This window comes from Peromyscus leucopus, chromosome 16_21 (assembly GCF_004664715.2).
Source record: "Peromyscus leucopus breed LL Stock chromosome 16_21, UCI_PerLeu_2.1, whole genome shotgun sequence".
Classification (NCBI taxonomy): Eukaryota; Metazoa; Chordata; class Mammalia; order Rodentia; family Cricetidae; genus Peromyscus; species Peromyscus leucopus.
This window is the reverse complement of record NC_051084.1, coordinates 74,304,312-74,324,058: the sequence shown is the minus strand read 5'-3', so window position 1 is coordinate 74,324,058 and position 19,747 is coordinate 74,304,312. Positions and strand designations below refer to the sequence as shown.

At 52.6% G+C, this 19,747-nt stretch overlaps 1 protein-coding gene across 1 annotated transcript in view; it reads left to right on the top strand.

Annotated features, from left to right (window-relative positions):
• The first annotated feature begins 3,666 nt into the window (after positions 1-3,666).
• The window catches only part of Lrfn2 (leucine rich repeat and fibronectin type III domain containing 2), a 163,926-nt gene continuing 147,845 nt past the window's right edge, over positions 3,667-19,747 (top strand). The window contains exon 1 of the mRNA XM_028882494.1: positions 3,667-4,175. The gene's annotated coding sequence lies outside the window, so the exon portion shown is untranslated. The remainder of the gene's footprint in view (positions 4,176-19,747) is intronic.

Below are 19,747 nucleotides of genomic sequence, written 5' to 3'. Positions count from 1 at the left end.
CTTCCTTCCTTCCTTCCTTCCTTCCTTCCTTCCTTCCTTCCTTTCTCCCTCCCTCCCTCCCTCCCTCTCTTCCCTCCTCCTCCATCATCTCCTCTTCCTCTTCTCCTTCTTTAGACAGAGTCCGTCATTGGTCTGGAGCTCTCCTAGTAGCCTGGGTTAGGTGCCAGCGAGCCCGGGGGGGGGGGGGGGATCCACCCACCTTCACCTTCCCAACACTGTGATTACAAGCCTGTGTGCCTGTGCCCTTGTGCTTCGCTTTTTAAAATGCAGATTCTGTGGATTGAACTCAAGCACTTTGCTGGCTGAGTCATCTCCCCAGCCCCTGTGTGCCAGGCTACCTTATTGCTCCTCTGGCTTACAGTTATTCTTCAGGCCTATGAGCTAAGGGAAACTCAGAGGAGGAGCATCGGAGCCTCTGGAACTCCGGGCTTCTCTCCTTCACAGAGCATACTTGAGGCTTGACAGTCCCCACCCTGGGATGCCACAGCCCTGGCATCTGTCCTCCTAGCTCACCTGAACCCCCCCACACACACACACACACTGCATTTTGAGCCAACCTCCTCTCTTTTTTTCTACTCAGGGAGCCATAGGGGCACTCCTCCACCCTGAGTCTTGGCATTCCCCACGGACCATCAAGGTCCAAGCCTGCCTCCCATTTCAGCCTCCTCAACAGCTGCCACTAGGATCTTGCTATGCCCCTGCCTCAGCTCCCCTGGTCCTTGTGATCTTCTTTGAAAGACTTCAGACAAGACAGAGTGCTGTGTAGAAGAGGGACATTGCTAGAGAATAGAGGAACGTATGCTCTCAGTGAGGAGTGTGGGCTGGGCCGTTGTGCTGATCTACATTTTGGTAGGCTTTATATTATTTCTAAAGTCTCTGTAACAAAGCAGCTTTTCCTGAGGGGCATTTCACCTTCAGGCGATTGACAGGTCAGTTTGGACTGACTCTCACTGAAGGGGGCAATGATAGATGTTTGTTCTTAATTAGAGAGTACCCTGGTGTGTGGTAAAATCATGAGGTTTTGGGCTTCTGAAGCCACATTTAGATAGTCACTTATTAGGGACCTTTGTTCAGGATATCGCTACTTCTCCCTGTTTCAGAGAAAGGACTAGGGTCTCATTCTTTGGATCAGCAATTCAAACCCTGCAGTAGCAGCCCAGGGAATGGTGCTTACAGCTCAGCCAGAGAGCCAAGGCTTGCAGACCACAGGGAGGAGCCCCGGGGAAAGCCAGGGCTGCTGGGAGCAGGTATGAGCCTGACCCTTCTCCTCATTGGGTTTGGAGTCACACTGAAGAATGGAAACAGCTTCAATGTCCACCACGAAGCACAAGTGACCCTCCACCACCCAGAAATGTGGAGGTGTGCTTGGACACACCCAAAGACACCAGCCACCCGCCCATCTTCCAAGGATACTAGACATCGCTTCGACACCTTCAACTCCTTTAAGGGAAGAGACTTGCTGTGTCTAACACTCCTCACAAAGTCTCAGTGAACTTCTAGGGCACCCAAGTCCAAGCCCCAAAATCACTTTATGCTGAGGTGAGCACAACTGAGTTATCCTCGAAAGGACTCCTGATCCAGGCCTGTCATAGAAGCTGCATGCTTTTGCTGAGGGGGGGGGGACCTTCCTGTCAGGAGTGAAGTCCGCCTGGCTGTGCTCTGCCCCACACCCACACCCACCCCACCCCACACCCACCTTCTCCTGTATCATTTTCTTCCACACACCCCCTCTCTATCTCTGTTTCTGTGCTGTTCTGTCTGGCCCTGCCCTTGCTAGCTCTTCCACACTCTCGTCCTCTCCTGGAGGAGCCCAGTTACAAGGAACCTAGCCTTCTGCCCCACCCCCTCAGGGGAATTCAGAGATTAGCTCAGGCTGTATGCCCTCTTTGCACCCCATCCATTTTACAAGTTAATCTGTTCGATATCACTTCTTAAATGATTATGTTCATTATAATAATAATTATTAATTATGGCACTGTGCAAAACGGGTAAGCAAAGAGGAAGACTCTGCAGCTGCTCATTTCCTGCCCCTTCCCCTTCTTCCGGTCACATTCTCTGTTTCTATGCCTTCCCTTCCTCTCCCTCCCTTCCTCTATCCTGCTCCTCTTGCCTCTCCTTTCTGGAGTCAACTTCCTCCTCTCCAGGGCCAGCGCACCCCTACACCTTGCTCTGCATCCTAACCGTGCCCTTTCCCTCTCAGGCTCCCCAGAATCTTTACAGGGAAGGGCTGGTTCTTGAGGGTCTTTGTGGCATGCTAATTCCACAATTTCCTGGAGTGCACCTGGGGGGGGGGTGTCCTGCACAGGAGACCTACCTGGGCTGTCTGCACCTCAGTAGGTATGCACCCAACTAGGTACCCAGATAGCAAGAGACTGGGTCTTTCGTACAGCTGTGTCCAGCTGAACCAATGTTGGACCACAGAGACACATCCACATGCCACATGTGCCTCCCTGTGGTAAGTAAGTGGGACAGGTGCACGGAACAAGTGAGCCATGAGGAGAGCAGAGATGAACTGAGGCATGCCCTCTGCCCTTGGTGTTAGCATCTGGAGCAACAACGGGGACTCTCTAGTCCACTACCTCCACAGGGAAAGGTACATGTTGCACCCCTCTTCAGAGCCCAGAGAGTCATCACCTCGTCTTATCTTCCCTAGCAACTAGCGGCTAATAGCCCCCAAACCTCTGATGCGCGAGCCTTGTGATTCTAAGCCTACAGCCGTTCCAGAGAGAAGACGCCACTACCTAACGCGTGCCTTAGAAATTCCGCTTTAATCTGGGGCCTCAGTTTCTTGCTATGTCACGTGTGTTGGGGCTGGCGAAGGAGGAGGATGTGCTGGGCGGTCCAACAAGCGCTTCCAGGTACCGTTCTTCTGGACAGTCTTGGAATGTTCAGTGAAAGTCTGTTGTGTGTGCATACACCCAGCGCGGGTTGCTGTGGATTCCTGGCTAAAGTGCAGGACCCTAGCTGGATCCTGAGTGGGCGCGATCCTCCCATCGCCACCCCCACCCGCAGCCCCGGGCCAGCGTGGTCGGGTTTTCCTCCGGCAGACCGCAGGCTGGCGGCTGTGTGCAAGGCGCTCTCCGCACGAGAGGCGGCAGCACCGCCTCAACTTGGCCGCGGGCATCGCCGTGCACAGGGGCTGCCGTGTCACTGCGCCGAGAATCGAGCCGGTACTCCAAGTTCCCGGAGCTTGCGGCCCTGTCGGGCTGCAGATCCAGCCAATTTACCTAGCACCAACGCTGTCAGACCACGGATTCCCCGGGTGTGGGTCCGTGCTGAAGCCTGTGCCGGGGTCCGGGGTCCGGACCTGCTGCAGCTCCGAGGGCGGCCACTGGGGGCTGCAGTGCCAAAGAGCCCGGCAGGGACAGAGCGCTCTGCCGCCCGGTCCTGGGGCGCCTTGGGTCTCTAAGGCTGTCTGCACCGCTGGCCGCAGCTGCCTGCACAGCCCCCGCAGCATCCTCCCCGATCCGTGTGTGTGTGTGTGTGTGTGTGTGTGTGTGTGTGTGTGTGTGTGTGTGTGTGTGTGTGTGTGTGTGTGTGAGAGAGAGAGAGAGAGAGAGAGAGAGAGAGAGAGAGAGAGAGAGAGAGAGAGAGAGAGAGAGAGCTTGTGAGCGCGCACGCGTGGGGGGCAGTGTGCATGCGGGGAGTGCGGGGGAGTGTGTTTGTGTGTGTGCGTGTGTGGATGTGAGTGCCTGGTTCCCTCCTTCTGACACACACACACACACACACACACACACACACACACACACACACAGAGGCTCGTCTGAACTTGAAGACATCTCACAATCCAAGAGGCTGCAGGTTCCTGGGGATGCCCTGGTTTCTTCAATCAGGAAAATCCTAGCCTCGCCTTCCTAGAAGGGATTATCTTTTCTTTCCTTTTTTCCCTTTATTATTATTTTTTTAATCTGGAAGAGAAGAGCACAAGTTGTACTCCCCCTCCCGCCTCTTCTTGCTAAATGCCATGGATATAACTGAATAAGCTGCTCAGGGCTCTCCCCGCGTGGATGGTCCGAAGCCACCATCTGCCTGCCTTCGCTGGATCGCTGGAGTGGAGAGCTTAGTGTGAGCCTATCTTCAGCCAGGAAGGATGCGTGGCCGAGCCAGGGAGCCCGGGCGCCCTGCGGAGCCGGCCTCGGAGCCTCCCAGCCGCGGGTAGATGCCGCCTTGCCCAGGTGAGTGGCTGTCACTGCTGCATCTTGGCGATGCTGGATTGTCCGCGGGAGATGGGCTCAGGGATGTGCGCACACCGGGAAACAGGGGAACTTTGCCTCTTTCCTGCCTCACTTGAGGACTTCCTCCATCCTGGGTACTGGTGTGGACGATTTCTCTTTTTCAACCATTCTCCTTTCTGGTGTTTTGATAATGTGTGTGTGGCGAGGGGGTGAAACTGATGGGGAGCGGGGAGAGCGGGTCTGGGTGAGGCTTGGGTCCGGGTGAGGCTTGGAAGTCAGAGAAAGGGACCCCAGCCGCCTACAAAGGCAACCCTTGAATGCAGAACTTTGCCGCCAGACCACTCTGTTGCATCTCAGCACATACCAAGCCAGGCTAGGATGTTGCTGGGTTCTGGGCGAAGGCTCTGGGGTCTTCCAGCTCTTAATGCCTGGCCGGGGTAGGGTGGAGATAAGCGAAGGGTTGATGCAGTGCCATGGAGGGAAGGGAGACATGGTTGCCGTTGGAGGAGGCAGGCAGGACAGGAGCAGGGACCCTACCTTGGCTTCAGACAGATCTTACCAAGATAAAGAGCACTGTGTGTGCCCGCAAGGCTTGGGGCAATAGAATGCCATGATGAAGCAATATGTAAGCTAGCATTAGCCATGCCCAGGTTGGTAGGTCTCTGTCTCCTACCCAGCCCTGCCCGGCTTCTAACGCTGGCCTGAACAAGGAGTATTGAGAACGCCACACAGTTCCCGGGAGGAGAGCAGTGCCTTGCTCCCTGTCTTCCCCGCGGAGAGAGCACAAAAGACAGAAGCTTTGGGTTCCAGATAACCAGAGCTGGAGAGAGAGAGAGAGAGAGAGAGAGAGAGAGAGAGAGAGAGAGAGAGAGAGAGAAGTGAATATATCAGAGCCTGCAGAGGAACTGAGCACGACTCATGCCAAGTGCATTCAGAAACAGCTGCAGACAGACAGACAGACACCTGCAGAGAGAGGGCCTGTTAGTCAGTCCTCCAAGCTGGAGTTATAAGCATTACTATAGATGTTAACTCTCTATCTTGGTTAAATCAGTGCACCTGTGTGTGTGTGTGTGTGTGTGTGTGTGTGTGTGTGTGTGTGTGTGTGTGTGTGTTGTATGTCTGGGGCTTTAAAGATCTGATCCCCAAGGCTGGGGTAGGAACCCAGTTAGGGAAGAAAGTGCCTCCAGGCTGTGGAGTTCCAGGCTGCAGCGCAGAGGTTCTAAGTGGGCTCTTTCACTCGGGTGGGGGCCTGATGGGAACTGGGCGCTTGTGCATCAGGGAGGGTGGCGAGATGGAGCAAAGAAACTGGGGTTCTGTGCCATGTCCTGGGTTCAGAGGCAGTTTTAAAGCCAATCAGCCGGGGTGGGAGTGGGGGTGGGGGTGGGACCTGCTAGGGGAGCCCATCAGAAGCTCAAAAGGGAGAGAGTTGGGCAAGGAAGACCTGGGCTTGAAGTGTCCAGCCTCCCTGATCCAGCACTGCTCCTGCCCTCCTGCTGACTGGTGCATCCTTTCTCTCTGCCTTGGGCAGGGGGTTAGAGTTCTGTAGCCATCCTCTCTCCTCCAGGCCTCCTCCCATGCTCTGCTGCGAACCCCCTTTCCTAGCCTTCCTGCTAGGGCTAATTCCTGCCCCGGAAGGAAGGTAATTCCTTATCTTCTTGCCCTCACCCTGGGAAACACAAGCAGCAAACTGAGCATTTCTGGTGCAGTCTCTGGTGATACTCCTCAGGAGGGCAGCTCCCAGTGACAGCCCCGGGTACAGGACAGGGCCTGTCATGGTTGGAAGGAGGCTGGGATCCTATGTCTTCCTTTGAAGTGCAGGCTTTTTCCTAAGGCCTAGAAATGTGAGCAGCTGGAGAGGGTGAGCAGGGAGCATTGAAAGGCCAGGCTGTGTGGGATGAGAGGATGCAGGAAGGGAATACGGGATGCAGATGGGAGGTGGGGATGCTCTAAGACCCCGTGGCCCTGATTTGGCTCAAGAGAGAGCCTTTTTCTCATACTCCCTCCTGCTTCAAAGTAAAATCAAGAGCTCAGGGCTTCTGGCTTCCAACGGCCAGCCTGAAGGGTGGAGCAAGTCTGTTCTTTTTAATCTTGCTTTCCTCGTTGTTGTGGGGGGGGGGCATGTAGAAACTTCCAAGCTCCCAGCCTGGGGGTGGGGGTATCTACTTAGGGACAACTGAGAATAGATATTGGAAGTAGAATTGCTTCCAAAAAGTCCCCTGAGGCTTGGATGAGCACAGTGACTGACCCTAGAGGATGGGAGAGCCTACCAGACAAGGGCAGAGAAATGGAGCAAAGAAACATACACACACACACACACACACACACACACACACACACACACACAGAGAGAGAGAGAGAGAGAGAGAGAGACAGAGACAGAGACAGAGACAGAGAGACAGAGACAGACAGAGACAGACAGAGACAGACACACACACACACACAGAGAAAGAGAGAGAGAGGGGGAATGAACTGGACTCTGAGCAGAGGCTCTGAGCAGTGGATTTCTTTGAAGGAAGCAGTGGTAGACTTTTGTCACATACTGGGATACAAATTAAATTTGGATAGGCTGGGTTCAAATTCTGACTCTGCCATATTTTTATTAGTCACTTGAGACCCATGGTCTCACCCCATGAAGTGAAATAACCATGTGAATCAGGCAAATGTGTGCTGACCCATGTTTTCCTGGCAGATTTCACATCCTTTCTTGGATTCCAGGGACTACTGCCTCCTTGGGGGAAAGAGGAGACAGGCAGAGGCCTTCAGAGACTTGGGAGGTGGAAGGATGGTACCTCTGCTTCCCTCCCCCATCAGGAAGCTCTCCAGAAAACTTTAGGGATGGATTTAAGGACATCAGTTTCCCCTCTGGGGCCCTGGGACCTGCTTCTCTCTCTCTCCTTGTGTGCTTTGGGGTCTTCTGGTCACGGGCATTTGCTTGGGAAGCCAGACTTTATGGTCTATTAGTTTCATTGCTCACCCTTCACTGCCTGAGGTGCTAGTGTGGAACACGCACTCCCCCGCTCCAGAGCCTGCTGTCTCCTCCTGACTCTGCCTCCTGCTTCAACTTGTCCATCCTGTAGCATAAGTGTTCGCCATTGCATCTCACTTTTCCCCCCTTTGAGACAGTCTCGTTATGTAGCCCAGGTTAGCTTCGAACGTAGGATCCTTGTGCTTTGTCTTCCAAGTGCTGGCGTCCCAGGTGGTAACTTCAGGGCACTCATTCTAAAGCTCAGCCCTGCCCTGGCCATGAATGGGACTCACATGGCTTGAAACAGACACTGGACAGTGAGGACAGCACCCCCTCCACCCTCAACCCCCACCTCCAAAGCCTCCACCCCCACTCCCCATCCTCCCCAAGCTGTTGGCAGAATGCCTGGTCGGGGGGGGGGTAGTGGGGTGAGTGCCTTCATTCAGAGGTCCATCCTCTGTCTCGTGTGTAACATAGAAGGAGGCCCACCCTTGTCCTCCAAGGCCCTGCTTTCTGATGTTAGGACTCAATCCAAAAGTTGACTCCTATGTCAGCAAAAGCCCAACGGTCAGACCCAAGGCTGGGGCCTTAAAGGGGGGTTTCTGTGAATCCCAGGTTCTTGCAGGCCTGCCCTTCCCCTCAAGCATCAGGCCTGGGGGTGGCCACTGGGCCTTCCGGAGACAGAAAAGTCAAAGTTGCTGAGGAATGCCATCTGGTCCAGGTTGCTCACGGGATCTAGAGAAGATAGCTGGGAAGGGACACACATCAGCTTGTACATCAGATGGCAGTCACTAAAGATGGACACAGGGGTGGCAGAGGGTGTGGCCCTCTGGCCTCGGCTTCTTTATCTTCTTTCATTATTACTCCTGGAAGGACACTTGGCTGAAACTTTCCTAGTCATTTGTCCCGTGAGATTTAAATCCTGCAGATGTACAGTTTCTCCTCCTACCCTGGGCTCACACTGGTGTTTTGTAGATGGAAAGAGGAGGGATTTTATCTATTTCTTGTCTGTTACCTCTCCACTAAGAAGTCATTTCCCCTCTTGGGGGCGATATTGTTCCCACTGAGCCTGCACGTCTTAGGGCTCACAGACAGAAGCAGAAGCTGTGGGTTCATAGATCCAGGAGCAGGAAGAGCCAGGAGGTGGTAGGGGACAGATGATACCCAGTGACCCAAACCCGAGCTAAGGATGAAGTCACTGAGAGATTCTCGGCCATCACAAGCTCCCCCCTCCCCAGTTTTCTGAGTAAGAGTCTCAGATGGAGATGGGAGATGGGCCAGGATGCTCTGCCCTAGAACACAGGGCCAGCTTTTGATCAGTCAGAGGATGAGTTCAGAAGCCAAAGGCCAGCGACAAGTCCATCCCAGTCACCTGGTTTGTTACAAGGCTGAGGCCCGCAGCCCTGGGTGGAGCATCCTGCGCTGCTTCAGCTCTGCTCTGTGGCCTCAGCTTTGTACTTCCCCATCTCCTGGCCTGGTAAAGGGAGACTGAGCAGAAGAAGGTGTGAGAGACCTGCAGAGGAGACACGAGGCTGTACCCTGGTTTCTGAGCCACAGAAAGCCAGGAGATCACTCACTTGGATAGAGCAGGGTCCTACCATTTGGAATATCCCCACAAGCCAAGGACATTGGGAAACTAACCAACATGAGGACATAGGTGGTAAACTGAGTCAGAGAATGAGGAGCAAGCCTGTGTATCTGTAACTCACCCCTCTGTGTATTGTCTCCAGTAGGTGGGGCTTGCTAATGGCTGTCTGGTATTCACAATAACAGCCAGAAGCAGGAGAGCTCAGTACATTACTATTTGGTATCCTATAGTCATTCATGCCCCCCACACTGGAGCTGGACCCAAGGTACAGTGGCAGGAGTAGAGAACTGAGCATCTCTCTGAATCCCTCTTCCTCTCCCCCACCCCAGACCTTATCTTCCTCTCTTTTCCTCTTCCCAGAGGGCCAGCCTCTCCTTCCTGCCTTAGATCAGATCTAATAAAAGTGCTGACAAGAACTATGGGTGTATCTCAGTTGGCAGAGAGCTTGCCCAGCATTCATGAAGCCCCAGGTTTGATCTCTCGCAGCCAGTAAGCAGGTTTGGTTGCATACTGCTGCCATCCCAGCACTCAGAAGTGGAGACCGAAGGATCAGAAGTTCAAAGTCATTGTCAGCCAGGTACTGAGGTCAAGGCCAGCCTGAGCTACATGACACCTAGGCATGCACTCTCTCCTTGGTCTCTCTCCTGTTGTCTGGGACTCACTCTCATTCTCCAGAGCCCACAGTGTTCTTTCCAGATACCCCTCCACATGTAGTCACTGCTAAGGGACTCACTCTGTCCTGGAACTCTCTCTGTTGACCAGGCTGGCCTTGAATTCAGAGATCTGCCTGCCTCTGCCTCCCCCATGCTGGGATTAAAAGCATGTGCCACTACACTCAACCTGCTCAATGAACTACTGCTTCAGAGCAAAGGTACCTCTGTTGACCCATCTCAGCCCCAGAGTGATGGAGCTGGGGACCTGTGACCTCTTTCTCATCCTCCTCTGCCAGACAGCACTGGCCAGATGCTTCTCTTGGCTCGGCGCACTCCTCTGGCAGAGTTCCCCTTAGCGGACCAGAACCTGGGGCTGCAGCTGAAGAAGGGTATCTCTTCCCTGGATGACTCAAGTACATTAATGCGCACAGCCACACACTCACATTTAAATACACCCACCTACAGGTGTAGACTCTCACATCTACATGCCCAGGTATACATAGAAACACTCCCATGTTGGACTATGCATACACAAGCACATACGCCCACACACTCCCCTATACACACACCTGCACACACAGATATACTGTTACATTCCAACCCTCTAAGAGAACCACCACTACACAAAGAACACCTTTGTGGTTCCCGCAGCCCCAAATCACACAGCAGAATGGGTGATGCTGACCACACTCTGCACTGACGAGGGAACTGGATGGGGTGGGAGCAGATTAAGTAGGCTGCAGGATCCATGCAGGTACGTGGATTTCCCCTGCCACTGTGGAGTACCACGGCACTTCCTCCTCTGTGAACCTACCCTGAGAAACAGGAAGCTTATAGTCTATTCCTGGGCAAATGGTGGGAAACTGGGGGCCAGGGAGATCTCACCAGGTGGTGGATCCGGCCCTGGAGGTCTCCTTGTGCTTCAGGACACATGCTTCCTGACTGACTGCTTGGTGGCCATCCTTCCCTCTTGGCTTTGGTCTGCACCATGTCTGACTAAGGTGGAGAGAGGAAGGACTGTTCCCTGTCTCAGGGTGGGACAGCCTTCCCGTCGTCAAGCCTTTGCACCTCAGCAGCAGTTATTTCTTATGTTTTCATGGTCTCGGCCCATATGGCTTCTTTCCTTTTCTTCTTTTTGTTTTTGGCTTTGTTTTTGACACAGAATCTTACTCTTGAGCCCAGGCTAACCCGAAATTCACTATGTAACCCAGGCAATCCTTGAACTCAAGGAAATCCTTCGGCCTCAGGCCCCTCCCCAAAGTGTTGGAATTACAAATGTGAGCCACAGTGCCCCCATGAGAACATTAGTCTCTTCTTTCCCACACCAAGTGAGCAAGACATCTCTTGCTTACTCTGAGGTGGCCCCCTCCACGACTTCAAGCTTTAAGACTCCAGGTAGCTTGAATGTTTGGGGTATGTCTGTCCAGCCCAACCTCCTTTGTCCATAGTCGCCTTAATCTGATGTCACTTGTCCTCCCCTGTTCCGATGAGTTTCCCCAGTACTTGCTGAATGGCTGCCATGTGCCACCCAGCAGGCCAGATGTTGCAAAGACAGTCGTCTCCAGCTCGTGCTGCCTTTACTTAGCCTCAGTGCCCACCTGGCTCAGCTTGTTTCCAGTAGCCCAATTATTTCTATGGATGTTAGGCATTGGGGTAACTGTTAATAGAGATCCTCAACTCTGACTGGTTTCTGACAAGCTTCTTCATCTGTATTTGTGTGTGTGTGTGTGTGTGTGTGTGTGTGTGTGTGTGTGTGTGTGTGTGCATTTTCGAGATTCAGCCAAAGTCACTTATGATTAACTGCATGAGATAAAGCTAATAATGATAATGGTGAGTTTGATAATGATGGCGTGCTGGTGGTGATGATGGTAAGAAGGTAATAGTGCTGACAATCATGTTTTGGTTGTAATAGTGATGATGGTGGTATGGAGATGATAATGGTGATGATGTTGATTGGGTGATGGGATGCTGATGTTGACGGAGTAGAGGCTATGGTGGTGATGGTGGTGATGCGGTGGAGGTAATGAGGACGAGGGGAAGGATGGTGATGATAGGATGAGAAAGATGGGGTAGTGGTGATGTTGATGATAGAGTGAAGGTGATGGTGGTGTTGAAGGCTGCAAGGATGTTGATGATGATGGTGGTGGTGGAGTGGAGGTGATAGTCATGAGGATGATGATGGAATGATGAAGATGATGATATGGAGTAGAGGTGGTAGTAGCGATGAAAATGATGAAGTGATGATGTAGTGATGCTGATGCTGATAATAGAGCAATGATGATGCAGTAGTTGCGGTGGCGTTGGCGATGATAATGATGATCGAATGGAGGTGGTGGTGATGATTATGACAGTCTGTGACAGTGATGCAGATGATGTGCTGGGTATAAAGACGACTTAAGAAACAAACCCTCAAGCTGCTTTCCCAGATGCCCCTCCTGCCTTACTGTAAGCTGACACCTTACCATCTTACCCAAGTAGAAACCAGTGAGATAAAGAGATTGGGGACAGGCTCTTAATTTAGGGACAGCTGACCCCAAAGGAGCCATTTAATCTTCCTTGTGGCCTGAGTACCTGCGTCATCTGGATTGGACTGAGAAGTGAGGGGAGAGACCCTGGAATAAACCCTGGATCCTCTGTCCAGAGTCACAGCTTCTAAGCACATGACAAATGTGGGCCACCACACGTGGAGGACAGTGCCAAGTCTGTAGAGAGAAGAATCTGGATGTGAGAGTCCTGGCAGGGGACTGTGCCTGTGGCCAGAGTGGTTGCAAGGGGGCAGCCAGGTTCCTTGTGCTTGAGAAGCCTTCATCTGGTAAGACAAGGCAAGCTCCTTGTCCTTAGAAGGTCTAGGCTCTGATGAGGATGGTGTAGGTGAACATGGCATATTGTTAACGATCTGGACATTAAAATTACAGACATGTATCTTAAGGCATATGTGGATGTGTATATCTAGGCCCCCATTGCTCGGGCTTCTGCAGAATTCTGTTTTCCTGGTTATGTAAATTTTAGTAGATTACTGTCTGTGCCTTGGTTTCTTCATTTATGAAATGGAAATAATACTAGTGTCTACTCCTTAGGTTCCAGAATTAAATGAGTTACTATACAGAAAATGTTTGGATCAATGTCTGGCACTATGGGACTTTGTGAGCTAGCCATGATAGAAGTTGTAGATACAGTACTTTTCCTAAGTGTAGAGAGGGGCCACTGTGTATCCACTTACAAAATATTATATCACAAAGACCACCCCTTAAAGTGTACATTACTGTGGGGGAATTTATGATATTTTCTATGTTGATTACATCTGTCAGTTCCTCCAAGCCTACTGGGCAGGAGTACGCACCACACACTGTAATGACTGTGTAGCCATCTGCATGAGGGAAAATTAAGATGAGGAAGTCATCGAGGGACTCCTCTCCACTGAGGGCATTCATTAAACTGCACAACCACAGTGTGTTCTGTGGAGGGGAGGTGGGGGTTAGAGCAGAGGGCGTGGGGCGAGGATGGCAGATGGGTTCACACTGGCCCCAGTGTGGGAGCAAGCCCACCCCCCACATTCCTGATGTCTGAACAAGTCTGTACAGCGTGGTGGAGGAACTGCAGACAGGCTGTATCTACAGAGCATAGTGTGTCGAAGGGCTGGGCATTAATAGCGGGTCTGAACATATATGGAGCCTTTGGGAACTTTGCTCCAGCATAGGGGTTTGATAATGGTCTCTACGCCCCGAGAGTGCAATTGTAGACTGTGGGGCAAGGAGATTGTGTGGGTGCTGAGAAGAGACATGTCTGGGAGCCTGTGTGGAGATGTGAGGCCTTTGACTGGGCCTCCTTGTTGTGTAGAGGGTAGACCAGAAAGACCTGTATTCTGAGTGGTAACACCTCCAGTGCCCTCCCCAGGGCTGACCCTGTTGATGGTCAAAAAGAACTCCTGAGCTCTTGAGGTGAAGGAATCGGGAAGGTATTAAGAACAAGAAAATGGTGTTGGGCCTTGCACTCCCCCCCCAGACGAAGACTGGAGACCCCTTGTGGGAGAGGAGTGTGCTGGGTAATTTTTGTCAATTTGACAGGAGCGAGAGTCATCTGGTGAGAGGGGATCTCACTTGAGGCATTTCCTCCATCAGATTGGCCTTCAGGCGTATGTGTGGGACATGGTCTTGATTAATGGTTGACGTGGGAGGGCCCAGCCCACTGTGGGGAGTGCCACCTCTGGGCAAGTAGTCCTACATTGTATAAGGAAACCAACTGAGTAAGCCGGGAAAGGAAGCCAGCATGTCTCTGCAGCGGTCCCTCCTTCCAGTTCCTGCTTTGAGTCACTGCCCTCACGTCTCTTTGTGATGAGCTGTCCCAGAAGTGTAAGATGAAACAAAGCCTCCCCCCCCCACGTTGCTTTTGGTTGTGTTATCATAGCTGCAGAAAACATACTAGAACAGGATGCCCGTGGCCTGGTGTTTAAAGAAATGTAGGAGTAGGGAAGGGCCAGGAAGAAATCATGAGATCAGTGTCCAGGGTGGGACTTGGGGTAGTGGTGAGTGTGGGTGTGACCGCCTGGGGACCACCCAGGAGGCTGGGACGTGGAGATCTGAGTGGGGTATCAGGAGTCCGAGAGGAGAGATGTGGCTGTGGCCACTCCATCAACAGTACACACTCAGGCCGTGGGACTGAAGCCCAGCCCAGGCTCCCTCTCCCATGGAAGAAGTCCAGGCCCTGAGCCCATTTGGAGACTCCCTGACAAGCCCATCTATAACATCAGCCATCGAGTAGAGTGTGTCGATCAGAAGACCCAGTTCCCTGGAACAACACCCAGGTGGAGAGCTGTGGCTCCCATGTTCCAGCAGGATGGCTGGGACATCTGTGGTGGCCCAGGTTTTGGGGAGGTGAGTTATCCAGGCCAGGCCACCCTGCTGCTCTGTCACTCGGCAGTCAGGCTAGTATTTACGGTGTATTGGTTTTTTAAATTGCAGTACCACATCGATCCCCCTCTTCGGTGCGGGCCTCGTTCTCTGTGCCCTGTCTCAGCCTTCCTCTGCACTGCTGGGTCTTTCTCTGTCTTGGCTCTCTCAGTCTGGCTTTTAATGCGGGGCATTCTCTCCATTATGTCCTGGTACCTATGGTTCATGTCTACATTGCTCTGTTTATTAGCGTACACATTACATCCTCTCCTGTTCCCGCGTGCAGCCCCTTCACGTGGTAAAGCTGTACCTGTGGCTTTGCTATTCTCCTCCGGACCCCACGGCAGGGAGGAAGTGTGGCATTGTCTGCACTTAAACGTGAAGAAATGGGCACTCGGAGAAGCTAATGGAGTGACCAGGTCATGCTTGGATTATAGTATGTCATAATAGTGGCTTCTGGTCATCAGCGCTCTGTGTGAGCCCAGCACTTCAATACAAGCTCTCTCTCTCTCTCTCTCTCTCTCTCTCTCTCTCTCTCTCTCTCTCTCTCTCTCTCTCTCTTCTCTTTCCCCTCCCTCCCCCTCTCTCTCCCTTTTTCCTCTTCTCCCCCCTTGTATGTGCGTGTGTGTGCGTGTGTGTGCGCATGCATGCACGCGTGTGCAAGCCAAAGGAAGCTCTCAAGTGTCATTCACTTTTCATCCACCAGCCACTTTGCTTTGTCACTACTGCCTCTTGCTTGCCTGGAACTCACCAAGCAGGCAGGACTGGTTGGCCTTCTCCCCAACCCTAACTTCACACTCTCAATGGTTCTATGGGATGGGTCCTGTCAGCTTGGTTCACTGATGAGGATGGGCAGTTAAGCAGTTAAAGGTCGCACAGTGAGTAAGATGGAGGGGCTCTGATTCAGCCCCAAGAACCTGTTTCTTCACCCACACTTCAACCACTGTTGTCCCAGGCTGTGGTTCTAAGATGGGCTAGGGACATCAGGGCCTTGGTCACTTGGATTTCAGGACCAGAAGAATGTGACTACAGCCCTTGGAAGGTTGGACTCTGACCTCGGCAGTCCCATCTAAGAGCTGTGGTCATGTGCATCTCTCTCACTAAGCCTGTTTCCCTTTGTGAACTGGTTAACACCACCAGTCCTAAATTCCGAGAACTGTCCTGACTCCTGAATGAGTGGAGAGTCACAGCAGGCTACAGGCCCTGGAATGCATGTGGGGCACCATCATTTGCTCACCCTACCCTCTGCAAGAGACATGACTGGTGTGCAGATGTGGAAACTGAGTCCCGAGTGTTGCAGGCACTGTCACAGTCTGTTGGACTTGGGAATACCTGGAAGCAAGACTTGGCAGCTTTAAAATCAGGAGGGATGGGGTGGGGGAGGGGGTCACCAGGTGTCGTGACAAGCATGCAGCCCTGTGTTCGTTATCATTCTCGTGGCTGAGACCCGAGAACACCTGTCAGCAAGCCACCTGGGGGAGGAAGCGGCTGTGGTGGCTCACAGTTTGAGGGGACACAGTGCATCATGGCGGGGAAGACATGGCGGCAGGCAGCTGAGTCCATTGCTTCCACAGTCAGGAAGCAGAGAGGTGAATGTTGGCGCTCCACTCACTTCTTTATATTCACTCCGGGACCCCAGCCCATGGAATGGTGACACTTTTATTGTAGATGGGTTTTATTATTTATTTGTGGTGGGTTTTCTCACCCCAATGAACTAACTCGTCTAGAAAACCACTCACAGACATGCCCGATGCTGTCTCCTTGGTGTTTCCAGATCTTTCCAGATGACCATCAGGAGTAACCATAGCAAGTCCCCTTGTGTCAAAGGCCAACTACTGTGCTCTGGGCACCTGTGGGGACATTTCCTCTCTTGGTGCTTGTGTGTGTGGAGCCCTGGTAAGCTTTGGAGATGTTACTGTATCTTGGTCTCACAATAGCTATGAATTAGGCAATCTTATCCAAATGGTAAGAACAAAGGAGCTGAACACAAAGAGGTGAGGTCACAGGCTGCAGTCACTCCGCAGTGGCTGGGGTGAGCTTGGAGCCCCTGAGTCCTGACACATTCTCCGGACCCCTCTCCCATAGACCCCTCCTCCAGTGTGTACACTGTCTCAGCCTTCATTCCATTGTCGAGTAGTCAGGACACACCTGGGCTTTAGCCATAGAGGGAAGAGGAGAGGATCAAAGGTCACAAGGGTCCCGTGCTTTTGTTAATGTCACACAGCTTGCAAGTAATTGAGAAGCAGGGGATCCGGCCTCCTCCGGGTTCTCCTCTGGGCTTCTGCTCCCGTTGCCTTCTATGATAACCAGGGCAGGCCCCCAGTCTGTGGAAGGCCTCAGTCTTCCCAGGCCAGATACACAGAGGGCAAGGCAGATGGGCAAGGCGGGGACCTTGGCTCCTGCATTTCATCTGATGGAGTCGTCACTGTCTGATCGTTCCCCAGCAGGGAGAGGAGGCCTGCCAGCCCTCCTGCCGGCTGCACATCTGCTGATGGAAGAAGCCCAGTGGGCTCCAGAGCAGGTTCTCGGTGGACGTGGCTCCCTCCTACCCCGGCTGGGGCTGAGAGCAGGACAGGCTGCGTTTTCCTGGTCAGGCAGCAAAGGCTGTCGATGCCAGACTTGCTTCTAGGGCAGCTGAATAAAAGAGTTAAGAAGGACAATGGCAAGAGTCTATAAATTCTGAATGATGTTCAGAAGAGAGGCCTGGGCCCCAGGACCCATAAAACCCACACGGCCTCCCAGTCAGGGTGATTAATGGACCTGTCTCCTGACATCCAGCCTCCCCCTTGGAAGAGAACGTTCTCTTCTCAACTTCTAAACAGTCTCAGGATCCTTAACATGACACGGTGGTCTTGGGGTCATTCGTTGGGATGGACCACCCCACTGCCCCGCCACTGAACAGGTTGGGAAACTGAGGCACAGAGTGGGTCTGTGATTTGGATAATGGCCCTGGTTCCTTGGCGTTCCAGAAAGCGCTCACCAATGTACCTATTGGGTAAGCACTTACCATGTACTGGGCCCGGTTCTGAGCACATTACCCCTGGGGTCTCATTTGGTCCTCTGGTCCCCCATGAGACAACGGTTTTGCCACCCTCCTGGTTGTTAGGGTACATGGTGAGGAAATTGGCAAGGAAGGGTTTAGGGAGCCTCTCAAGGTCACGCAGCTGAGCCAGGCTTTGACCCTGTGATGTTAGCAAGCAGTGTGAGCAGGAATTAGGATATATGAAACACAAGCCCTATACAGAAGGCTCGGGGACATGGTGTGAGAAGGGCCAGAGAGAGCGTAGGAGCCAGAGGACCGTGGGGACTCCTAGGTGATGCTATGTTCTAGATGTGACAGAACTGGGACAACCTGTGAAATCACAACAATATGACTTCTCTCACAAGACCCGAGTAAGACCACACTAGTTAACATGCTGACATAGATGGGGAAAATTTTACAAGACCCACCCCAAATGAAGAGCTGTAGGCAGTTAGTGGCTGTTAAATGAGGAAAATCAGATATCAGATTTCTCTGGGGATAAAGCCCCCAATAGGCTTCCCATTCTAAACGTATATGCAACCCTAAACACAGGTCCATATATATATATATATATATATATATATATATATATATATATATATAAACAAAAATAATAATAGAAGTGGTCATGATTTCAAGATGGGACTGGAGACACAGGAGGAGTTGGGGGTGGTGGTGGAAGTGATGATAAATACAGTACTAATGTATGAAACGCTTAAAAATTATAATTTAAACTTTAAAAATGTGTCAGCAGGATGCCCCATGACAGGGAGGGGGATCTGCTGCCTTAGCGGGTGGGGCTGTAGCCTGCCTCTTCCCAGTAGACAGTGGGTCACCCCATCTGGCTCTCCGTGGCCTGCAGCTTCAGCACTTCCAAAGAAAGGCAGGCGTCCAGGAGCAAGCAGGGCAGGTAGTGTCTTTGAGAAGCGCCACAGAAAGAAATCAGGGCAGGAGTCTAGCACCAGGAAGCTCAACTCTGCTCAGACTCCAACTGGCATGTGACTGGTCTCCTCCTCAGAACCTCCTTCCTGGCTTCTGCCTTCCTCTGATGAGGCTTGGTTGGGGCGGGGGAGGATGCAGCACATGGCTTCCAGGCCACCTAGTACACTGCATATTTCAAGTCTGTAGTACTGGCCCCTGACCCTAAACTCCCTGTCAGAGGCAGGATGCATAGAGTGGGCCACACTGCCCACTAGGCACGGGGGCTGCTAGAAACACACACTGAAGTGCCAGGAATCCTGGGACCCTGCTGTTTCTGGTGGATTGGACCACAGCCCTCTCGATCCCTGCTACCATGTCAGGTGGGGTCCGGCCTCTTAGCATGGCTCAGCATGACTGTCCATCAGAGGGGGCATGGAGTGGGGGCTCAGCCGTCAGGGAGAAGCAAAGGGGCTCTCCTGATGGTGCGAGGGTCTTTGCATGGTGTGTGAAGTCCCAGATCTAAAGAGGAAGAGGTCCTTCGGTTCAGCATCCCTCCATCCCACTGGCATGTGGTTGGGAGATGTTTACTGAGTTCCTGGCATTGCTCCTTGCTGGGGACAGAGGCCACTTCTACTGGTCTCTGGCCTCAAGGTGCTCTAGGGCTGATGGGAAGGTGGAGAGATGGGTAGGTCATCGTCTATCGTGCACGGTGGTGGGGGTGGAGACACGCACTGAGAGGCCTGGAAGGCTTTCAGGAGGAGGTGATTCAATCCTGGCTTCCTAGGTCGCTGTACTAACCTCCTGCGTGACTCTGCCTCCCATCCCTGTCCCTCTAATTCCTGCACAGCCACTGCGTGCCTTGTTGCAGGCCCCAAGCAGCACTTGGACAGGACAAACACTGTCTGCCTGTAGGTGACGGCCCTCCTGCTTCTTCCCCTGCTCTGTGCCCTCACCCCTCCTCCAGCCAGGGCTTGCTGCTTCCTAGAATACATCTTGCATCATGCCCTTTCCGATCTCTGGGCCTTTGTGCTCCCTGGGCCCTTTGCCTGGAATTCCATTTCTCTGCTTGGCTTTCTTCTTCTTTCCCATGCTTAGGTGCTGGTTTAGATGCCAATGCCCATCTAAAGTTGGTTTGCCGGGCGGTACTCTCAGGGCAGCTCGCGGCAGCACTTCGCACTCACCATCAGCCCCCTGTTAACTGTGTCTCTGCAGCCTGGGAGCCATGCAAGGGGGAAGGACCGGGGGAGCACAGAGTGTCCAGGTACAGACTCTGAGATTCGGTCTACGCAAACGCAAACCCAGACTCCGTGTGGCTCTCCGCGTTTCTCATTTCCTCATGGGCACGGTCGGGAGGATCCTAGTCCCTCCCACAGAGCTGTGGTTTGGGTTGAATGAGTTAATGTATGGAAAGCACTTAAAACAGTGTCTGGTATATGGCAGGTTCTCAACAAACATTAGCTATCGTTATTATTTTTATATCCAGTGCTTAGAATAGTGCCCGACTCAATAAATATTTGATGATTGGTTGAGACACCTG